At 42.8% G+C, this 21,010-nt stretch overlaps 1 long non-coding RNA gene across 9 annotated transcripts in view; it reads left to right on the top strand.

Moving 5' to 3' along the window:
• LOC104683350 overlaps positions 1-21,010 on the top strand; it is a 93,639-nt gene that overhangs the window by 54,891 nt on the left and 17,738 nt on the right. For 8 of the 9 annotated variants that reach the window (XR_005602994.1, XR_005602997.1, XR_005602995.1 and 5 more), the window contains exon 2: positions 7,141-7,228. This is a non-coding gene — a long non-coding RNA (uncharacterized LOC104683350). Of the gene's footprint in view, positions 1-7,140; positions 7,234-21,010 lie in introns of all 9 variants that reach the window. The other variant, XR_005602993.1, reaches the window with a different exon arrangement.

Raw genomic sequence — 21,010 nt, 5'->3', positions numbered from 1 at the left:
CCCACAACTGACTGCTGTGTCCACATGCAAGGGCTGGTAGGAACTGGGGTATAGGGCATGTATGTGGCCACACATGCAGGAATGACAAGCATTCCCTTCAGGAGAAGTCTGACTAGCTGATACCAAAGCAGAGAGGAGGTTCCTACTGACTTGTACCAAAGCACTGGCCCTTTGCCTGGTTGCTGGCAAGCTGCTTGGCAAGCTCTCAGGGAGTCTGGGTTTCCAGGGCCTGCTGGCTCGGTGCCTCTCAGCCATTCAGACTGCTCCTGGCTCTGGTATACAGAGGTTTAGATAGATGTGTGTCCCAGCAGCTGCCTGGGTTGAGGGTACCCAGCTCCATGGTTTCCATTTGGAGAAGTCAGCAGTCTGGCAACCTCTGCTGTGCCCTTCTGACAGCCTGGGGACAGGCTTGAGGACACCTGGCTCCCTCTTGGGCTACTGGAGAGAAAAGATGTCCCTGGCAGCTCAAGGGACCAAAAAATAGGAATCTCAACCATTGTCTAATTTGGAAAAACTTAATATTGTTTTGATGGGTTTTCTTTCTCATTTCCTGTCTATAAAGAATGCTCTAATATCTGGTCTTCTCTCCAAAACAGAATGATGATAATTTTATTCCAAACTTCCCATGGACTAAATTTCAGTCATTCTACCCTCCAGATTAATCAGATTCTCTTTTGCACGCCTGTTGTCCAGACCACAGTCTCTGTTTTTCTGTGCTTGTCCAACTGATCCCTCTGGCCGAGAACAACCCCAAAATACAGTAAGATCTTATAGTTAAGAGAAAATTCCAAGTTACAGAGCAAATTGACACAGAAAAATTCAGTGTCCGAGAGCATCAGTTATGTTAATAATTATCAAAGGAGGAAGAATCAGTATGGGAGATTGTGGCTTCCCCTCTCATTGTGATGATTTCTGAGCCAGAATCTCAATGATGAAGTCATACTGTCCCCAATGAAAAGGTGAAATACATAAAAATTTAAGAGAATGGCTGTGCACCAGTGTTTCAGTGTGGTGATGCGATGTTTTTATTGTATTTTTGTATGTTTCTACCCTAATGGTTCATCCCTACCTTCCCCACTTTGATTCCCAGTTGGTTTGCCGCAGATTCAAGCCACTCCCCCGCTGCTCCCAATATGGTTATCCCCTCCCTTTGTTCTGGCTCCTTCCCTGCCAATTGCCCAAACCCCTCCCGGAGTTCTGGATTGTTCTGTGCCTGTCACCCAAGCCCTCCCTAATTACCCTTATATGGTCCCCATCAATCCCCCAGGACCCTGCCCCCTCGGATACCTCCCCTCTTGGAAATCCCCGAAACCTAGACCTTGGGGAATGTGACTCCTCTCCCTCCACCCACCAAGACCATTGGCCCAGATGTGACTCCTTTCCTTCAGCATCCCTCCCTCCTAATCCGCCTATTGGTCCCTAGTTGGGTTACTCCCCCTGTTCAACCCTCCTTTATAAGGTATGGTCGCTCTGCAAGTGTTGCTTGTTTACCGTGGATCCCCTTCAATGAACCTGGATTACCTCCTGTGGCAAGCTTCCCTGCTACTTTTTGTCTTTCCCTTGGTCGAGGGCTGCTGATTGCCACAGTGCCTGGAGCCTGTGCTCCCCTGGGTAGAGCAGAGGCTTCAGAGGAGCAGCTTTAAAGCTCCGTGCCTCCAGCTGCTCCCCACTCCTGCTGCACACCGCTGGAGCTAGCCTGGGCAGTGGGCAGCAGCGGTCACTGCGACACTGCAGTGTATTGGTTGTTAAGAAATCTTCAGTTACAAGGGAGTGAGGAAGGAGTTTCTTGGTTTGTTTTAATGCTGTGGACTGCTAGATACCTGCAGGAGGAAAACATGCTGTGTGCTCAGAGCAAATGCATGGACATCGGAGATTGCTGGGTGTCTTGACCCTGGAAATAACATCTGGGATGGTAGTTCATCACTCCTGTGCAGACAACAGCCTTGTCCAAAATCTTTAGTTGTCCCCATGCTAGTGTGGGTGTCATGACTCAATTCTCTCTGCCTTTCCTTGCTACCAGGGGAAGTGGTAACATGCTCAAGAATCTCATCTGTGCCCTGGGTGACATGCCTTGTCCTGGGATTGCCAGTCTGGTGCCTGCAATAACTCACAGCAATCTTTATCTGTGGCTTTTGGGAGCTGATGAGGTTTGCATCTTAGACATGCAGCACCTTAGACATGAGAGGATGTTCTAGAGAGTCTATGCTGCATCAAAAAAAGAAAGGATCCAAAAATGCCCCTCCACATTAAGAAATTCAATTATTAAAGGCTCTCCATTTCAGGGGATCTGTGATAGAGCTTTTGGGAATTTAAATTAGTAGGTCAGGTTGGCGTGTCATGAATGCCCCTTCTCACACTGCAGTATTATTTTTAATCAAACTGTTAAAAAATAATGCTTTTAAAAGAAACAAAAGCCACTTCAGGAGAACATTGTGTTCTGAAGTACCCCAAATAATAACGCTGCTTCAAATTCCTGCTCGGTGAGGAGACCAGGACAAGCTTGGGACTTCCTATTATGAGACCTGAGCCACCACCACTGATGAGAAATGGAGTAAGAAGGATGGAAGGGAGTCTGTAACAACACAGGCAAGGCTGCTCTCTAAAACTGGCCCTTTACATAACCTGGGGTGTTAGCAATACCTTTGCTGGGGTTTGTTTTAATAGCTCTCAGTAGATAGGACTGATTGGCAGTGGCGGGGCTCACACCCTGCCTTGGAGGAGTAGTCTGGAGCGGGCAGTGGCACTGTGAACCTCCACACCCTGCCACCAGCATGCCCAGGCCTGCCACCAGCACGCCCAGCCCCGAGGAGACCACATTCCACTCATCCCCCATGCCCTTTGGCTCCTGCTCTCCCTGCTGAGCCTGGCAAAAAGGCCTCCAATTACTTCTAATTGCAGTGACGGTTTTGCACGAGGTCGGACACCGTCCACTGCGGCTGGGAAGGAGCAGCCACCTCATTAGGCCACTGCTGCCTGTCAGTGGTGGCTGCTCTGTCACAGCTAATGGGGCTCTGTGCTGCACAGATCTGCATCCCCACGACAGCTGCATGGAGACCATCATGCAGAGGTGGTCAGAGACCTTTGGGTGGCCCCACTGCACCCACATGCTCCTCAATCCTGAGGTTTCTTTTCTTTACAGGGAGCAGTGCTGTATAAAATTGAGTGGTCCAAGGACAGATCCAGTCCAAGCCAAATTAAGTTGTAACCTCTGACGTGGTGAAGAAGCACTCCCCTTTCCATTTTTTATGCTGTACCTGCAAAAAAGGCTTGTGAACAATATAGTACAGCTTGAGTTTGTTCAGGTTAGAAGAAATCTGGGGATTGGTGGGTTGTCTGAGGGATTGATACATACACAAGCAAACAAGGATTGTGGAAAGGTGGGAAGCTGGAAGAGAAGGAGTAAAATCATGTGTGGAGGAGAGCTGGCCTGATCTCCCACCCCCAAGAGAAAGAACAGTTCTCTAGTCCCTACAATTACTACACCTAAAATCATGGCTAAATAGTCTCAGAGGAGCTGGGAGAAGGCGCCAGAGAAGTGTAAATTACCATTGCTTCAAAAAGCCATGGTTCTAGAAAGAATAGCATGTTCTACAGAGAATGGCAGCACTGAGAACAGCTCTCTTCCTTGTGTGCAGCATAACTACACAGGGATGATTTTTGTGCTGTAGGATTTTGAGTCACTTGCTGAAGTTTGAGGTGTCCAAAAGTGAATGGGGTTTATGCATATGATTTCAGGAACAGGATTTTGCACTCCCTAAGATCAGACATTCATTTCAGAAATGGTTACTCAGGGAAAGTATGATTGCACACCTTGTTCTTGCAGAAGGTTTAGTTGCATGTCAGTTAAAAGTTGCAGAATGCAAACACAGCTTTGGGGTACCCCGCTATGAGCTCTGTGTGTCTCAACACACAGGGAGATGTTAATCCCATTTCTGATGGCCTCTAAGCAACTGTGTGCCTGCTAGCAGCAGCTTCCTAAAATGTAGTCACAGAGATGTTTCAGGCGTCTTCCCTATTCTTCTGAGGCACTGGATAACACAAATGCCTCTTACAATGGTATTTAATAGCTCACTGCTTTGCAATTCAAAAGCAGGCAGTAATAAAACACCCCTAGAATGTAGAAGCTCTTTCTCCACCCTGCCAATAAACTCTTGAATTACTTGCACATCGCATTTAATTCTTTCATTGTAGCAAAAAGAAAGTTCAGCTGATGTGCTCATTTAAGCAAGATGTTAGTGTCACTTTGTTCTACTTCTTGGTGCTGCATCCATCCTTAGTCTCTAGGAATGTGCTTTTCGATGCAATTGGATTTAGGTTGTTCACTGGTTGGTTTTTGTGACCTTCCTTCTATTCCAGCAATTTGGTTCCTGGGGGCAGCAGAAGGTTTCCTCTGGAGACAGATCCTTATGACATTCTGTTGGTTCCCTTCTCCCTTCTGTCATTGCCTTCTGCTCCCTCTCCTGTTACTTCTTCCTTTGTAATGGCTGTTAAAGGAGGAAGGGGCCATTGGTGCTTACAATACACTGGACCCTCAGCCTGGATTGTTGCTCTTAATTTTGTAGAATTGCTGTGTAATGCTGAAAGAATGTGAGCAATATTTATGGTATTGTGTATTACAATAGCAGCCAGAGGCCCAAAGCAAACACAAGGGCCTTTGTGCTTCCCATCATGCAAACAGAAGTCCTACACCATGAAACATCAAAATGGACAAGACAAGCATTGAGCTGGGGAATGTCCAGTCACTGGGAGTTTCCCACTTCTTAAGCACTCACATTTTGAGACTGAGATTCTCTCTGTAGAGCTGGAATAATAATTTCCTCTGTCCATGTTGTGTTGAAATCTTTGTTATATGTTAAAAGTTTGTCTGTTCTGGTGTTGAGCAACAATAAACAACATTTCATTTTACTTTTCCTTTTAATATCCCTTTTTCTCTGAGACTATGTTTGCATACATTCACTTTCTCCTCACCTCCCTCTCTTGTTTAAGCACAGATCCACAGCAAATCCATCAATCCCAAACCAGCCATTATACCTTTTTTCCTCTTGAGGAATGCATTTATGTGTGTAGCAAGGTTCACCAAGCTCACTAAAGCTTAAAAATCTGTGTGATTGCTCACATTTACATAACCAGATGTAAAACTGGCTGAACACCTTTCAAAACATGACTAGAAACCTGTGCTTTACCTTCTGCTTTGTTTAGGGAAACCAGACTTAAAAGAGTATGTTGTCTTCCTTTGGAAAGGTTTTGCCTTTTATGTTGATCTAAGCTGAGGTGTCTTGAGGGTAGGTTAATGCACTGCAGGACTTGGGACAGCCCAAAGCTCTGGGGGTCTGGAAAAGTCAAGCATGGACTCATGAATTCTACCTCTACAAAAACCTGCTTAATGCTCAACAGACTCAAATAAGAAGTATTTTATACTGTAGAACTTAGACCACAGGAGCAGAGAGTGAAAGATTAAGGGTTGGTTCAGTCTTGGAGAGACTGTCCTAAGCAGGAAGAGACAGGAGATCACAGAAAAATTAAAGGATGGCTCTAATGGGGTGTTAGCCAGCCTCCCCTGCACATTCTGACTCTTCAGTTGCCAAAAGCTCAGGAAGCTGAGAGTATTCCTATCCTGAGGAACCGAACTGCAAAAAAATCACTATCCTTAACAGAGAAATTCGCAACTCTTACATTCATCATATTCTGTATTATATTATGAGGCCTTTACATCTCACAGCTGTATCAGGGTGACCACAATGAAACAGTTGAAGTGTCATGATGCTTTACAGTTCATTTGGTAAGTCAGAGTTGTGTTGTCAGCTTAGCAAAAACTGATAAAGCAAAAAAGGTAAAACATTGTCTTTCTTTTCTGAAGAGACCAGTTTTGCATTTTAAAAAAATAAAGAAATCTTGCAATTAAAGTAGATGACTGAAGGCACTGTAGTACTTGCAGATATTGGGGTCATGTGCTGTGTAAGAGAAGAACCCTCTTGCCCTGAGAACTGGGCAAAGCCTACCAGTTGTGTATATTTGACCTGTATCTTTCTGGAGACCAATGATGACACGGGGTACTCAGAGTTCCCATTCCAAGCACAGCCTTGTTCAAGACTCTGTGGGTGAACATGAGCCCTAATTGGTGTTTTTACCCGTAAAACAGCTCAGGTGAAGAGCAGATTCTTGGCTTGGCTTTCTCCCAGCTTACGGGGTACAGTTCACTTGAGGTAAAGAACGTCAGTCATTGTTCTCTGCTGGCAGAATGCCTGGGAAATAGGGTACACCTGGTTACCAGAAACCTTCGATGGATCTTTTCCATCAGTTAAAGACTACATGAAGAACTGCATTTTTCTAAATCTGGTGTAGAAAGTGTATGGAAAACATTTGAAGAAGGCTACCTGGCAGTTAATGCTGGTAAATGTTATTTTAAAGCCTTTGATAAGGACTCCAATGTTGCATTAGTAACAGATGTCATGAGGACAAAACCAAATGTCAACAGGTTCTCAGAGTAAGGCAGTAAAGCCTTAGGTACATTCTGTTACCTTAAGATGAATTTTTGTCTTTGTGGCGCTCTTGCACAAACCGGAAAGTCAGCTTTTGAATAGGATGTGATGCTCATATTTAAAAAAAAAAGAAGAAACCAGCATCTACAGCAGATATAACAAGTGAAGTGTTTTTCCATTTAGGCATTTTTGTTGCTGAAACTGTGGGGTTTTTTGTTGGGATTTTTTTTTTGGCAAAAACATAGTAAAAGAATGTTTGGCACAAAACTAAGTAGTCTTGTACCCTAAATGTACATAATGGGCTCCAATAAGCTGAGGATGTATTTGACTGGGAGTAAAGTTGCAGGGTGTGCCCCATAAGAAAGCAACATATTTTGGACAAAAGCAATATTTAGAAATGGAACTTTCAAGGTCCTTCTGAGCTTCTAAATCTTTTTGTCTCTGACAGGTGTGTTGACACAGAATGTGCTTTTTGAACTCTTGCAGGGTGTAACAATATTTAATATTCATCAGGGTTTTGTAGAAAAATATTACATTGCTGCCTGATAATTGGTATGGAAATATTTATTCTTTATATAGTAACATGATTAAAAATGGCACTTCAGGAAATTATGAAAACTCCTCCTTATCATGCTTTTCCATGGCTACTGTTTCATTTCAGATTGAACATAGGAAGAACCCACAGCTACGGTTACCTAATGGTGCCAGAAGAGCACAATCCTCTTTCACCTTTTCTTGCACTGTTAATGGTAAGGTATGAATCACAGTTACTGCTGGGTATGCCTTTATAATGATGTATGGTGTTCAGACGTGCATATCTGTAATTAATGAGAGGGAGTTGCATGGCTAATTCCCTGTACACTGCTGACATCCTGTCTGCAGCTTTGTCCCTGATCTTTTACTTACGTGCCTCCAACAGCCGGTTATTGCATTACATCCTTGTATTATATAAATAAAGCCTTGACCTTTGTCCTTTGCAATATTGGTTCAGCACAGTCTTAATTCAATTTAGAAAAGAAGCCTGAGCATTAAAACCATTTGAATCTCCTTACACACCTCAAACGTTGATGGGACTATTTCTACTTAACAGAAAGCACTAAGGCTAAGAAATGCCTTCTAGCTTTTTGTCGTTGACAAATGAGTGTGTGTTCCTTCACATTGAAACTATGCAGGAAGCCCTCTCTGGGCAGGGAGTACACGTCCTCCTCCGCATTGCAAGGCAGCATGGGTCTACAGAAACTGTTAGCAATGCAGTATTTTGTTTATTATTTCATCAAACAATTCTGAAACAATAACCCTTTTGAGGCAAGTTCCTCTCCCTGCTGCAGGCAAATCTCCAGTACTTTTCTTATTTTTCCCCGTTACCACATTTTATAGCTTATTTAAGGCTTATGTGTCTGCATCCTCCCTGATAAAGCCAGGCTGACACTAGAAATATTGCAGTGCATTAAGACAGACAGCTCGTGGGTATACTGGTTTTGGAAGCTCAGGTCCTCTCCAGGAAAGGTCTGATCTCTTTTCCCTGTCACCATCCATGTGGTTGTGTTGGGTTTTTTTGCAATGTGTGTGTTAAAAGTGGAGGTAAGCAGGGTGCTTATGTCTCTGGGTGTCTAAACCCTGTTACTGTTGAGCTTCAGCTCCCCACCGATTGAAAATGGGGATAAAGGTGCTTAATTATCTTCTGTGGATATTTTGGGATAAATTCATTAAAGATTTATTAGAGTATTAGAGCTAGACACAATCTGGCTTTTATTAAAATCATCATGATTGTAATGCTGTTAGTACCTCCGTGCAAATCCTAGCAAAAGTAATTTTTTTATAATGAGGAGAAACAGATCCTCTAATTATCCAGAACAACTCAAATTAGCACCACAAATAACTGCTAAAAGTTGAGACTGCATGATGTGAAGTGTAATTGATTTTTAATATGGTAGGGCACAGCTGCTGTTAAGTGATGTACAGTGTCATTTTCTCCTGTTGGATGTTTAGTAATGTTTTGAAGAAACCTGCATGTGATTTATACCATTGCTAGAGATTTGGGGGAGCAGAAGCCTGAGAGAAACAAGAAAAGGAAAACAAACAGTTTGCTTGAATTTTTCATCCATTGCCACTTCCACTTTTTCTTGTTTAATAAGAATTGGCTTTAAATCAGTTTTATATTATTTGTAGATTTTAAACTGAATGCAGTTACAAAATCAGAACTAAGAATTTTTATTTTTATTTTATTTTTCATTTCAGATTGTTACCCTTAGTAGAGGAAAAAGGATTCCTAGCAAACCTCTACTTTTCCTTTGGGAGAAATAAAATAAACCTAGAGCACTGATAAGCTGATTTACTCCATTTAGATTCCCCCTGCCCCTCACTTTTGGGACAGTTATGTGTAAGCAGTGATTGCATGAAGCTGCCTAGATTCCATGTAAATGATACATCTCTGGCATATGGGAGTTTTTGTAAATCATTTAAAGCAAGGCATTCTTCTATGCTTGGCAGAGGAAGGACACAGAGAGCTTTTGTACCTCAGTTGCATCAAATTGAATATTTCTTTAATCACGCTGGAGAAGAATGCACTTGATTGCATTCTGTGAGTTGTGCAGTTATTGTTTTTGGGTAGACCTGGTGGGTAGTGAATGACCTGACTCCTCACTGCCACTACCCACCCACCTCCTTGAATCTACCAGCTCTTCTCCCTTGGGCAATACCTGCTCCACTGGAGTAGTAATTGTGCAACAGTCAAAAGAAAAGAATGTGAGGGAATAGCCATTAATAAAAAAGTTGGCAGCCTCCTGTGAGGAGAGCTATTTTCACATGAAAATCTTCTCCACAGTAATGAAGCCTTGCTTCACTTGAAGTCTTAACAGGTAGTTGCACAGAAGGTGATTTCCAGGTAAAGATTTTTTTTTTTCTCCTGAAAGAAGGGTGAATACTCTCTATTTAAAAACAGACCAAAAGCACAGACTGTCAAAGAATTAGTACCTAGTGCAGAAGTTTAATGCTTGCAGTTTTTCCCTAATAAGATGGTAAAAAGACAGTAACTCTTATATAACAGATTATTAATCCTCCAGAAGAGGGAAACTGATGAAAACTTGTGACTGTTTCTGCATATGACTATGTGGTGACATACTTAATTTTGAAGTCTATCAAATCTGAACCTTTCCCTCCCCTTTTTCATTTACAGAAAACAGTGAAGGTAAGGCCAAAACTAGAAAAGAGATATTGTGCTGTCATCAATTTAGACATTTTCCTCGGAAATATTATGAAAAATATTAAGTGGAAAAAATGCATTTCACCATTTTAGTATGCTCAGTTTTAACTCATAAACTCAAAGATTAAAGTAGTCACTTTAATTAATCTATTCTCAATCCCCAGTCAAAAACAGTGGAGTGGAGCCCTGTTCTGCTGGGGTATTAAATTGACGGAGTCAAGAGTACCAGAAAGCTCACAGCAATCACAATCCTTGGCCTCAGTTTATGAGCTACTTACCAATTTGACAAATGTAATGCCAATTTAACAAATGTAACTTTTTCAGTGAAGGACTCATTCTGATGTAATTGTGTTTTCTGATAGTGGGGAGAAAGGAGTTAAACTGCTGCTGGTGCTTTCCCTCTGAAGAAAGAGCAGTGGTGCATCTGCAGCCAGCCTTTCCCTGCTGCTTCGGCGCACTGTGCTCAGCATAGAAGGGATAAGCCTCTCCCAGGAGGCAGACAGGGTAATACTATTAATTGGGAGCAAGAAATACTCATCCCATGTTTGGAGCGACTACTAGAAAGCAATGCGTGACATCCTAAACCAACAGGATGAACACATCTCATTCCTACTGAGCTCTACAAGCGTGTTGGGGCAGAGCTTTGCCCATCCTATTTTCATTGAATCCACATGTTAGAGGCTGTATTTTCACCATGGTCAGCAAAATCTCTGGATATACATGTCTGCACAACACAGGTGCAAGCATTTGGTTTATCATCCCCATCTGGAAGTGTGGCAGCCTGGGCTGGGAGCCACGCTTTGTGTGCTGAGGAGTGGAACTCGGCCTGGGTGACACAAACAAAAATGGACTTCCTAGCTGCAAGCACTTCACATCTGGTGGGACCCAAGCAAGTGCATGGCTGCCTCTGCCCATGTGTGTAGATATATCAAATGTAAACATGAATCCAGTTAATTTTCACACACTTTTTACAGCTTCCCCTGTCTCAGCAGAGGGCTCCGAGAGCCCTCCTCCTTCTTGATCTTGCTGGGAAAGCCTGGATTTATGACAACTTAGACTGTTCCTTCGATGCACACTGGGACAGATAAAGCCAGATGTGGGACAGTGGCTTTATCGCAGCAAGGGAGAGAGATGAGCCAGGCTGGGGGCAGATTCAGCCTCATTTATCCATATTGTCATCTTAATTTATCAGCCACTGCCACAGAGAACAGGGAAGCCAGACTGATAGAAGGGAAAGGCTTCTTTAAAGAAAGACCAAGGATGTCATAAAATGTCTTAAATTGGGAGGAAGGGCTTAGTTGTCAATCAGTGGTTTCCTGCTCACAGTGTTCCTGGCATGGCTTTCTAGATAAGTACATCCCTAAATACAGTATCTGGGACGGGAGGTGATTTGTCTCCCCAGTTTGATGCTTGCTCTTTGAACCAGAACCATGGAAGAGGAAAACATCAATGATTTCTCATATGTGATTTTTTTTTTTCTTTTTCCTGTGAGTATCTGGGGTCCATTGGAAGCAGCAGCAGTGCTCTGCTAGTGCAGCAGGTAGCCAAACATCAGGAGAGGAAAGCAAAGAAGGGAAAAGTTGCTTGGCCGTGCATGGGGATCTGTGAGTCCCACCAAGGTTCAGGATGCCAGGGTGTGGTGCTCTGGTGGGGCGGTGGCCCTGGGTGCTGGGACCAGGCTCTCCTTCTGTTAGTGGGTGTATGGGGCAGTGGCCCCGACATGGCCAGTGAATCAGAGCCCGGACTCGCCCTGCAATCAGCACCACTGTGCTCAGGAAATGAGGCACCTGTCCCACTTCCTCTCATTTAATGGGTTTAAGTGGAAAAGGCTATGATATTTGTTCCTTTTTCTCAGGGACTTCATGTGCTCTGGAGATCCCTGAGGTATGAACAGCCTCAGGGACCTTCCTTTGGGAACCACATCCTGGTATCTTCACCACAGCACCAAAGCTGAGGCTGTTCATGGGATACCCATGAACCAAACTGTTGAGAGCATGGCAGAATTTCCTGATGCTATCTGAGCTTCCTTTCACCATGTTCCCAAAGAGAGCAGTGGAAACTGCTGCTGAACAAAAAACCCCATCCTCTTTTTTTTTTTTTCCAGGTCAGAATAGCTTTGGGAGGTGGTTCTTTAACTCTCACTGAACTTTTGCCAAACCAGTAGTGTTCTCAGAGAGGAATGTCGAGTGCTTAACTACAATAAATTTTTGTCAGAAAGAGAATAAATAGCACACCACCACATGTGCCAGAACAAAACCTGTCTGTGTGGTGTTTGGGTAGGTTTTAACCATAGCTCCACTTAAAGGATGTGTACATTATACTGCTTTCTGTGGGGAAGGGAGGGAAAGGAGACTCTCCCAAAGCTGGAAATGATGCACACAATTTCATTTCACCCCTACATAGGTGTGAGTTTAGGTAACTGGAGACATTGGTCTTACCTGCATGTCCTTCATTTTTACCTGCTTATCACTGTTTGCAAAGCTCTGCAGATACAGAAGTAAAGACAAAATGGACTGAACCTAAAATACCAAATGTTGTCACTTCTGTGATCTCGGAAGCATAGAAGGGTTTGGGTTGGAATGGACCTGGAGACCATCGCATTCCAACCCCCTGCCATGGGCAGGACACCTTCCACTAGACCAGGTTGCTCAAAGCCCCATCCAACCCAGCCTTGAACACTTCCAGGGATGGGGCATCCACAGGTTTTTGGGTTTTCTGGGCAACCTATGCCAGGGCCTCACCACCCTCCCAGTAAAGAATTACCTATCTGCTGTGACTAAAATCTTGGTGGGTATTTTTTTCCTTTAAATCCTTTTACAAGGCCTGAAGTTTTAACCAATGAACATGGTAGAGATCTGTAGACACCCATCTAAACTCAAGGTATTCTGGATTTCTGATCTTTCCTCTCTCCACCTTTATAAGGATTTTTAAATATCCTTATAAATCCTTATTTCAGCCATTGTTCAGGAAGTAACTAACAATATTAACATAAACCATGTAAACAAGGCAGCATTACACAATGGCAATGTCTGACACTATTCATTGATATTTCTAGGTATGATAGTTACCTTCTCCTTGTTGCTGCCTGCTCAGAGAGAGCCGCCCCTCCCCGAGACTGGTCAAACAGCCATGTGCTCTGAAACCCCTTTGTTCCAAATCGGGGGCAAAACTGAAAGTAACTCAAACTCTGGAGCAGTGTCCGATTGGCCAGTTACCCCAGGTCCACCCCTAGCTCTCCCCTTTCCTTTCTCATGAATAAAAGAGGGAGCTCAGAGTGGGCCTGCTCTCTTTGGCTTTGCTCCCTTCTGCTAACTTCCCCTGTGTGTCTCTGTCTCTGATCTAATTACAGGATTAAGGCATAAGCCAAGGGCTATATTTCTACCTCTTTGCTTCTCCTCATGGTATTGGCTTTGCAGCTACCATTTATTTGCCACTTTCAGAGCTACTGAAGTGCCAGATTGCCTGTGCCGTCCCTCTAGACGGCTCGAGGTTTTCTGAGGCACTGAACTGAGAGCTTAGCCACTTAAATGCTGTGTTTCCACATCTCCTTTTTTGAATTTTATTTTGTTTGGACTGTACCCATTCTTTTCTTTCTAATGTTTGGGATTTTTCCAGTTGATGAATGTAGGATTTCATTCTCTGTCTTACAAAACATGGACCAGCCTGGCTTTTCTCATTAACTTCTTTATTAGCATAAGCACCACCACCTGTAACATTCATCATGTGGGCAGCAGCATGACGCTGGGAGCTGGATAAAATGGATAACCCATATTCTCTCTTAGAGTTAAATGCCAGGATGGAACGATATTGCAAGTTCAGCTTTCAGGACAGGGTTTAGGGATTTTTTCTTCAATTATTTTGCAGGAGTACAATAAAAAATAGTTAGGGAGCTACTCTTAAGAGGCTGAAATCCAAAGGAGATCAAACTCTGGCTCATTTGGCACAGGGATGCCAAGCAACCATGCAGGACTGGAAACTTCTCATTGGTAAGAATGGCTAGAGTAAAATCAAAAGAAGAGCACAGTCTTTTATTCAAAGTCATGCAATTTATTACTCCACTATAGGTTCACCAGAAGAATATAATACCTTGCTGTAATAGTAACTAGGAAAGTACTTTAAGGTTTTAAAGCAGGATGTGCAGTTCATGCTGGTTACTGAATGATAAATGATACAGGCTGCACAGAAAAACTATACAAACACATTATTTCAGCTAGCACAGCAAAGCACTTCAGATATAAATTAAAAATAACCACAGTCTTGTGGTCCCTGTCAGTTATTTACAAGCCTCTTGAAATATTTCCTTATCTGCCTTTCTCATAAGAAATTAGGCAATTAGAGTGTAAGTCTGAAGCCAGAGAACATCAAATAGTGAATCATTATGGCATCATTACATGGGAAGTAGGAACAAAGGGAAGGCCAAAAGAAAACACAAAGGTTTTTCATCTTCAGGAAATCTATTTTAAATTAAATTGAAATAAAAGCCTTAAATAAGTTTAACGTAATTCTGAGGAAAAGGCAGTTGCACAATGAAGAGGTATTTGCAGTCTGAAATTCAACTTTGTGCTGTTCGGGATATTTCTAAACAGGAAAAAATTTTCCTGTCATTGAACTAGTCACAAATCTTTGTATAGGAGTATCTTCCATGAAAGAGAAAGATAAATGTGGTCCAGAAGTCCGGTGACTCAGGAGTTTCATAAGTTGGGAAAAAAAGGAAATATATCAGTGTATATGCATTCCTTATTAACTCTTAATTGCATAGTAAATGTATGATCAATATTTATGTATCTTTGAAAATGTATTGTGTAACAACTATCAGAAGAAAGTCTTTCAGGACCAATAGAGTTGGGATTTTGAGAGTTGTGGGTATTCTTGTTCTGGTTTGGGTTTTTTTCACAATTTGAATATTGACTTAATTTCTTCTCTTCTGATTCAGCATTGGAGCACATTTCAAGATAATGAATGTGTTTTAGTTTTCCTTCAGGTCAAAATTCCATCTTGGTTAAAAAAGCATTACATTCCCTACAAACCAAATCAGACATTCAAAATATATCCAGCTCCCCTCAGCATCAAAAGCAGGAGGAATCAGCAAGTCTCAGGCTTGATCCTAATTTGACAATTTTAAGGTAACATCTTTTGACATTGTCTGTAACAGATGCAGATAAAATGAGCCATTGGTGTTCAGGAAATGAGTTGTTGATATCCTCTTCTGCTTGTGCTCTATAAAAGATGAAATCAGAAAACTGATCCTCACACTCACCAAAAATTGCAGTCTGATCACGACAGGCAGGACTGATGGCTTTGATTGCTGAACTCTTCACACAGTCCTCCCCTCAGCTGCACTGCTATTCACTGGAGCAATTGGCCATCATACCTGGGCAATATTCTGTCATGTAAAAAAAAAAAAAGAAAAAGCCCATTTAAGTTTTTTGTTCAATTATTTCTTCTTTTAAATAAATTGTGTCAAGGCAGGGCAAATTGTGTGGAAAAGACACTATTTGAACAGACTCAGATTTGCTAAAACCCAGTGACTCTTTTAAGGACACCTCTGTATCCTGTATTTAGTATTGGTCAGTCCTAAGAATGTGATTGTACTCAAGTTTGCTCTTGAGTACCCACCTGAAGAAAGAGAACCTAATACTTTTTCCTGACCTCAAATGTGCTGTAAGGCAGTAAATGGCTGAAATTTCATTTTGCGAAGGATGAGAATGCTCTGAGGCAGTTAACGTAGTTAAAAATATGTCATTCTTGATTTGAGAAATGGCAGGATTGAGAATTGAGTATTTTGGGTAAATTGAGTACTGGGTCACCAGGTCTACATGAAACAGAGGTGAGAAATATACAGGTAATAATGACAGCTGGCAATCACATGCCACTGTTCACAAAGGACAAGCTATAGCAAACTGAGTCAAGAAAAGGAAATCCTTGATGTTACTCTGAAAAAAATTATTAAAAGCAATTTTAGAATATTCAGCTTGGATTCAGATCAAAACATATTACTTCTAATAAGGATGTGAACATTTTAACAACAGTATTTAACCCACTCTTTGTATGGACTCACACCACTTACAGAAATGGTGAGGAACCTCTCACCATCCTATTGAGAGGTGAAGGCAATAGAGATGCTGAGCAAGATGATTTTTTGCCTTTTCTTTTTACCCCTTTTATATACCTTTTTATAGCTTTTTGTATTTTTAGTGGGTTTTAGCCTACATTCTTAGACTTATTTTGTTAAGCTAGGAGACTAAACAAACATCTTAGAAGCCTCGTAGTTAGGGATCAGAAAGCTCCAGACACCAAGGTCCTCTCCAGAACACATTTTCTAAACTAAGAACCATCCAGGGGGAAGGTTCCTTGGGGAGGGGGGCTCACTTAAGCCTCTCTTTGGGGAATCTCTGATAGATATGCTAATTAGTAACACCTGTAATGTTATACCCGATCTATCGTGTGTGTGCACTGTGGTGTGCATTTCAGCACATTCCACCTGGACGTGGTGCACCTAACGATCCTTAAAATAAATACTGAGGTAAAACCCCTTTTTCCCTTCTAACCATCTTTGAGTCTTGATTTTAAGACCAGGAAAAGGCATCAAGAGGACTTGCTGAGCAAATTCATTTTCCAGTTTAGAAATACCAAACAGCTTCTCAGAGCAAGTGTTAGTTAGTTATCTCCTTTCTTGTGTTGTGCCTATCTTTGAATCCTTTCCTCTCAATAAACACATGAGCTTTACTGTTTGTTGTGAGGAAAAGTCTAAGTCACAAAATGTGAATAATACTAACTTACACATTTCTAAGGGCCTGAGAGAGAATGAGGATCCATCATGCAAGGTGCTGTCTAAACATGTAACCAGTACTTAGAGTCTGAGTAAATAAAACAGCAACAGAAAAGCAGTGATTCACAACAACCCAGAAGAAGAAGCAACAGACTGGAGTCAGTCCAGCTGCTCTGAAATCTCATCCATTGCCTTTTCCACTGGATATTGCTGTACTGACATTGGATCCTGCAAAAAGTATTGGATGATATATGCGAAATGGGAGGCTTATCACAGTTATCTCTGCAATGTCTGGCACCAGAAGGATTTAAAAAACAGGCATTGAATTATAGAGGCATAGCTCTATCCCGAGCATGTCTGTTCAGTGCAGTAATGCGTAACTGCTTGATTATCGTCAATGAAATCTTCTGCTGCTACTCATCTCTACCTGTCTCCAAATACATTGAGATCAGCGTCTAGATTTATTTCTTGCTCTTGGTCTCAGATATAGCAATTAAAGAAATGTTCTGTATTGCTGAGAGCACCAGATGTGTGCAGTGGAGCATCCTATACTGACAAGCATTTTGCTTTTAATATTTCCTTTGGGAACACATCGGCTTCTGGTTTTATTTTTCTGTTTATACTTTGTTTTTCTGTTTTATGGCACTATTTCCTTGATGGAGTTTTCCTGTTTCTTGCCTTGGAGAATGGTTTGGGGTAGCATGGATTATGGCACAGCAGCATTAAGAGTTGTCTCCTGGTTTTGTTTTCAGTTTTTTAAGGTCATTTTAAGTTTTTTATTTGACTGTTCCTGTATGGAATAAACAATGAAAAATATCTACTGATTCTGAAACCTGAATTGTGAATCATGCTGATGTCTTCCTGGACCATCTTGATATCTCTCTTGTCTTCCTGGACCTGGGACGAGACTTAACATATATATGACAAGATTTCTTTAGGAGCAAAGCTTTTTAGTCACGGACGTTGCAAGCCTTCTTTTGCCTGCACCCTAGAAATGGTGGACACCTAGAAGGTGGCAGGTGATTTTCCCTCAAAGTCTGTTTGCAGATTTTGTCCTTCAGTCTAACTTTCAGATGGTTCTTCACTGCAGAGTGGAACAAGATGCTGAGTTGCAATCTCAGTGCTGGAGTGCGGCAGCAGGCATATTCTAATGATTTAGAGAAATCTGATCTATTTTTCTCTGGGATACTGTTGGGGTTTAGGATTTTTCCTTATGTTTCTTTCTCTCAGGGAATTTTCTCCCATATGGTGCTAGGAGACAGTAACAACCAGGTACTTAAGAGAGACAAAAGAAGTTGCCACAGCTCAGAAGAGGGGTGCAGCTGGTTACTCTCTCTTTACCTGGGGGTTTCTCTGGGAAGGGCAGCAATATGGTGAGATTCGGGCTGGGGGAAGAGGTTGGGTGCAGCACCAAGTGTTCCCTTGCTCTCTTGTTTTTGGAGGAGGAGGGTCAAGCTGCTGCTTGGTGGGGGAAATCACTGCCACCGCCAGAGCTTAGCCCTGCCGTTTTACCCTGCCACAGGTCAGCCTTTGTTCATGAGAGCAGCCACGGACCTTACTGGGACCTTACTGGCACCCTGCCTCACTGGAAAGGACCCTTGCCATCTGTTCGGGTGCCTCAGGGGAAAAGACTGGGACCCTGACCCGCTCCCCCTTCCCAGAGGGCGTGTCTCCCCGGCTGCGTGCAGCAGCTGCTGCACAGGAGCCTGGCTGCCACTGCCCAGCTTTCTGCCACTGCCTTGGGCTTTTTCATTACACTCTAACCCATACCCCCCCCACCAGGACACCCCACAGCACCTGCTACAGTTGCAGAGTTTCTGCTGCCTCTTGCTTGCTACCCCGGGTGAGCCCACCCTGCCGTTCCAGCTGCCACTCTGAGATTCCCGCTGCAGCCCATTTTTGCCATCCAGCCCATCTGCCTTCACCGTGTGAGGGAGACATGGCTGAGCTCGCTCCGGAGCGCCCCCTGCAGGCGCGGGGGAACCATCGCACCCGCCCTGCCCGGCCGGGAGCCACCAGCGCCCCTGCCGGCTGTGACCGGAACTGCACCCGAGGGGAAAGGGCCTGACAGCCGAGAGAGGCTGGCACCGGGTTCTGGGTCTGTTTGGTGTTGCTGCCGTTGTTGTTGTTTGCCTTGTTATAAATATATATAGATACTAGTAAAGAGCTGCTATTCCTTTTCCCATAGCTTTGCCTGAAAGCCCCGTAATTTCAAAGTTCTGATAATTCAGAGGGAAGGGGGTCATATTCTTCATTTCAAGGGAGGTTCCCGTCTCCCTTGGCAGACACCTGTCTTTCAAACCAAGACAGATACTTTGTACCAAATTGAGAGTGCCATGATGGATATGACTAGCTGAGAAGAGCTACAGACTATGTTTATTCCTGTAAGTAGAGCAGAAAGTCTTTCCTGACTTCTCTAAGTGATTATCTTTACTTCCTAAAGAGTGCAATTTGACTACTTTGACTACAGTATGAGCAGTTTTAAATGTTACTCGGTATGGTGAGTGCTATTTCTTGGAAATTATACAAGCAATCAAAAAAACGGATCTTCACACACTTAGTATTTATAAGGAATATGGGGTGTATCATGACAGCATGACCAATGGTGTCAGGGTCTAATATTGGAACTCCTTACCTCACCAAAACCTCATTTATTCAGTTTTTAGAACAACGATTCAGGTGAAACCATGATAAGCAAAAGATTAAAGCTCTGTCAGATAAAAAGCAGCGCTGTACTATTTCAACTATCCTAGTTTTCAAAAGAGAATGAAATATGCAGTAATTCACACAGACAACATAAATATTGAATAACCATTGCAATGGATTGCACTAATAGATACACAAGATGAGTAAAACCACATTTGATTTAGTACTCTGCTGATGGTGCCAGCAGATTACAAGGACTAACCTGTCTACTGCAATGTTACCCATCAAATAGCTCTAATTCGAATCTTTCCTCTTTTTTCTTCCCCCCTCTCAGAAGAACAGCACAGCCAGGATAAATAACAGCCTTCACATTGTTTTGTTTCTCTGGAGACTGATCCTGATCTTACTGATCCAATTTCATGCACATGAATATTCCTGTTGATTAGGGTAGGAAAGTTTTTCACATCCACAGATCATTGGAATTTGGAGCCATAATGTGTCAAATTAATTCCTGACTTCACTTAGCTACCTGTGCATTCACTTGGCCTGACACCACATGACAGAATTTGGGCATAAATTTGGTGTGAGAACTCTTGAAGCGCAAATAGGAGCCAGGCTCTCTTGAGATCAGGCCCTATTTACACCCTCTCTCCTCCTGTCTTGTAGGGATGAGCATTTTGAGGGTGGAGGTTAACAGGCATTCCTAACTATGCATGGCATCCTACTCCTTAATGCTGACACTAATGGGCTGTTTCCTAGGAAATAGCTCAAAATAAAATAAATTATTTGAGAGATATTCATAGTAAAAGATTCCACAGAGATCATCTTTACATAAAACTCCTGTAAAACTAATTAGCTGGCTATAGATCAGGGCTCCAGGATGTGGCAGATATGATCTATTTCCCTCTTCACTGTGTGGCAAAACCTGTGTGTCCTACCCCCAAACCCCTTTCTCCTGTGTCATGCTGCCAGTTGAGTGCTCCAGAGCTCCTGCATTCCTGCCCTTGCTCTTTGGGGCCTCTGGTACCTCCTTGTACCCTTACATCTCCCACAGTCTAAGGATAAGTGTGAGTGATGTTAACTGGAAGATTTCTCTTTCTGTCATCATGGATCCAGGGTGGTGCAGTGTTCAAGGCCCAAAGCCTTGAGGCTACAGTTTGTTATCCCCCCATTGTGCGCTTCAGAAGTGATAAAACAAACATTCTGCTTTGATTAGCTTTCCTCCACCTCCAGTGGCTTTTCAGATTGCATCTACTGGAAGAATTGCCCATGAGCTGGCATTAGTGGTGTGCCTCTAGGAAATACATTACCCAAATTAAAGCGTTCTAATTCAGAAATCTTTCCCACCTTTTTGTTGCCCTCGTTAGGGAAAAATGCTCCACTTTAACCTCCAGCTAACTGATTACCTACCAGTTCTGATGCTGTACTCTGAATTAATGTGCTCCAAAAGCCAACAGAGATGACTTGTGTTTGGGCATGTCACGGGAAAACAGGGAGATGAAAAGCCTTCAGAAAACTTTGACAAACAACTTGGAGTGTTTGACCAGCTATGCACAGCTGCTGCTGAACGGAGAATGCAAGTAACATGCCAAACAGAGACAAAAGGGCATCAGCAGGGAAGGCAGTTTTGGTATCTGCGCTGGACATTTTACTCTCGGGAAAGGAGAGGAAATATGCTGAATTACCTGTAGGAGGTGTGCCTGCTTTTGCTAATAGATGTACATGGTTAATTAATTCCTAACCAACAGATCCTGTACCAATGTATGCTGGAATTCTCTCTGAGGTCAGTGGAGATACATCAATGCACAGCACCTTAATTTGATTGATTACATGCCGCCCATCTAAACATGCCTTAAAGACTTGTTTGCAGAGCCACAATCTCTCTGCCCCCTCCAATTCCCTATTTGAGGTGAT

The sequence above is a fragment of the Corvus cornix genome, chromosome 12, assembly GCF_000738735.6.
Source record: "Corvus cornix cornix isolate S_Up_H32 chromosome 12, ASM73873v5, whole genome shotgun sequence".
In the NCBI taxonomy this organism is placed as follows: domain Eukaryota; kingdom Metazoa; phylum Chordata; class Aves; order Passeriformes; family Corvidae; genus Corvus; species Corvus cornix.
The sequence above is the reverse complement of the archived record's forward strand: the minus strand, read 5'-3'. Positions and strand labels throughout refer to the sequence as shown.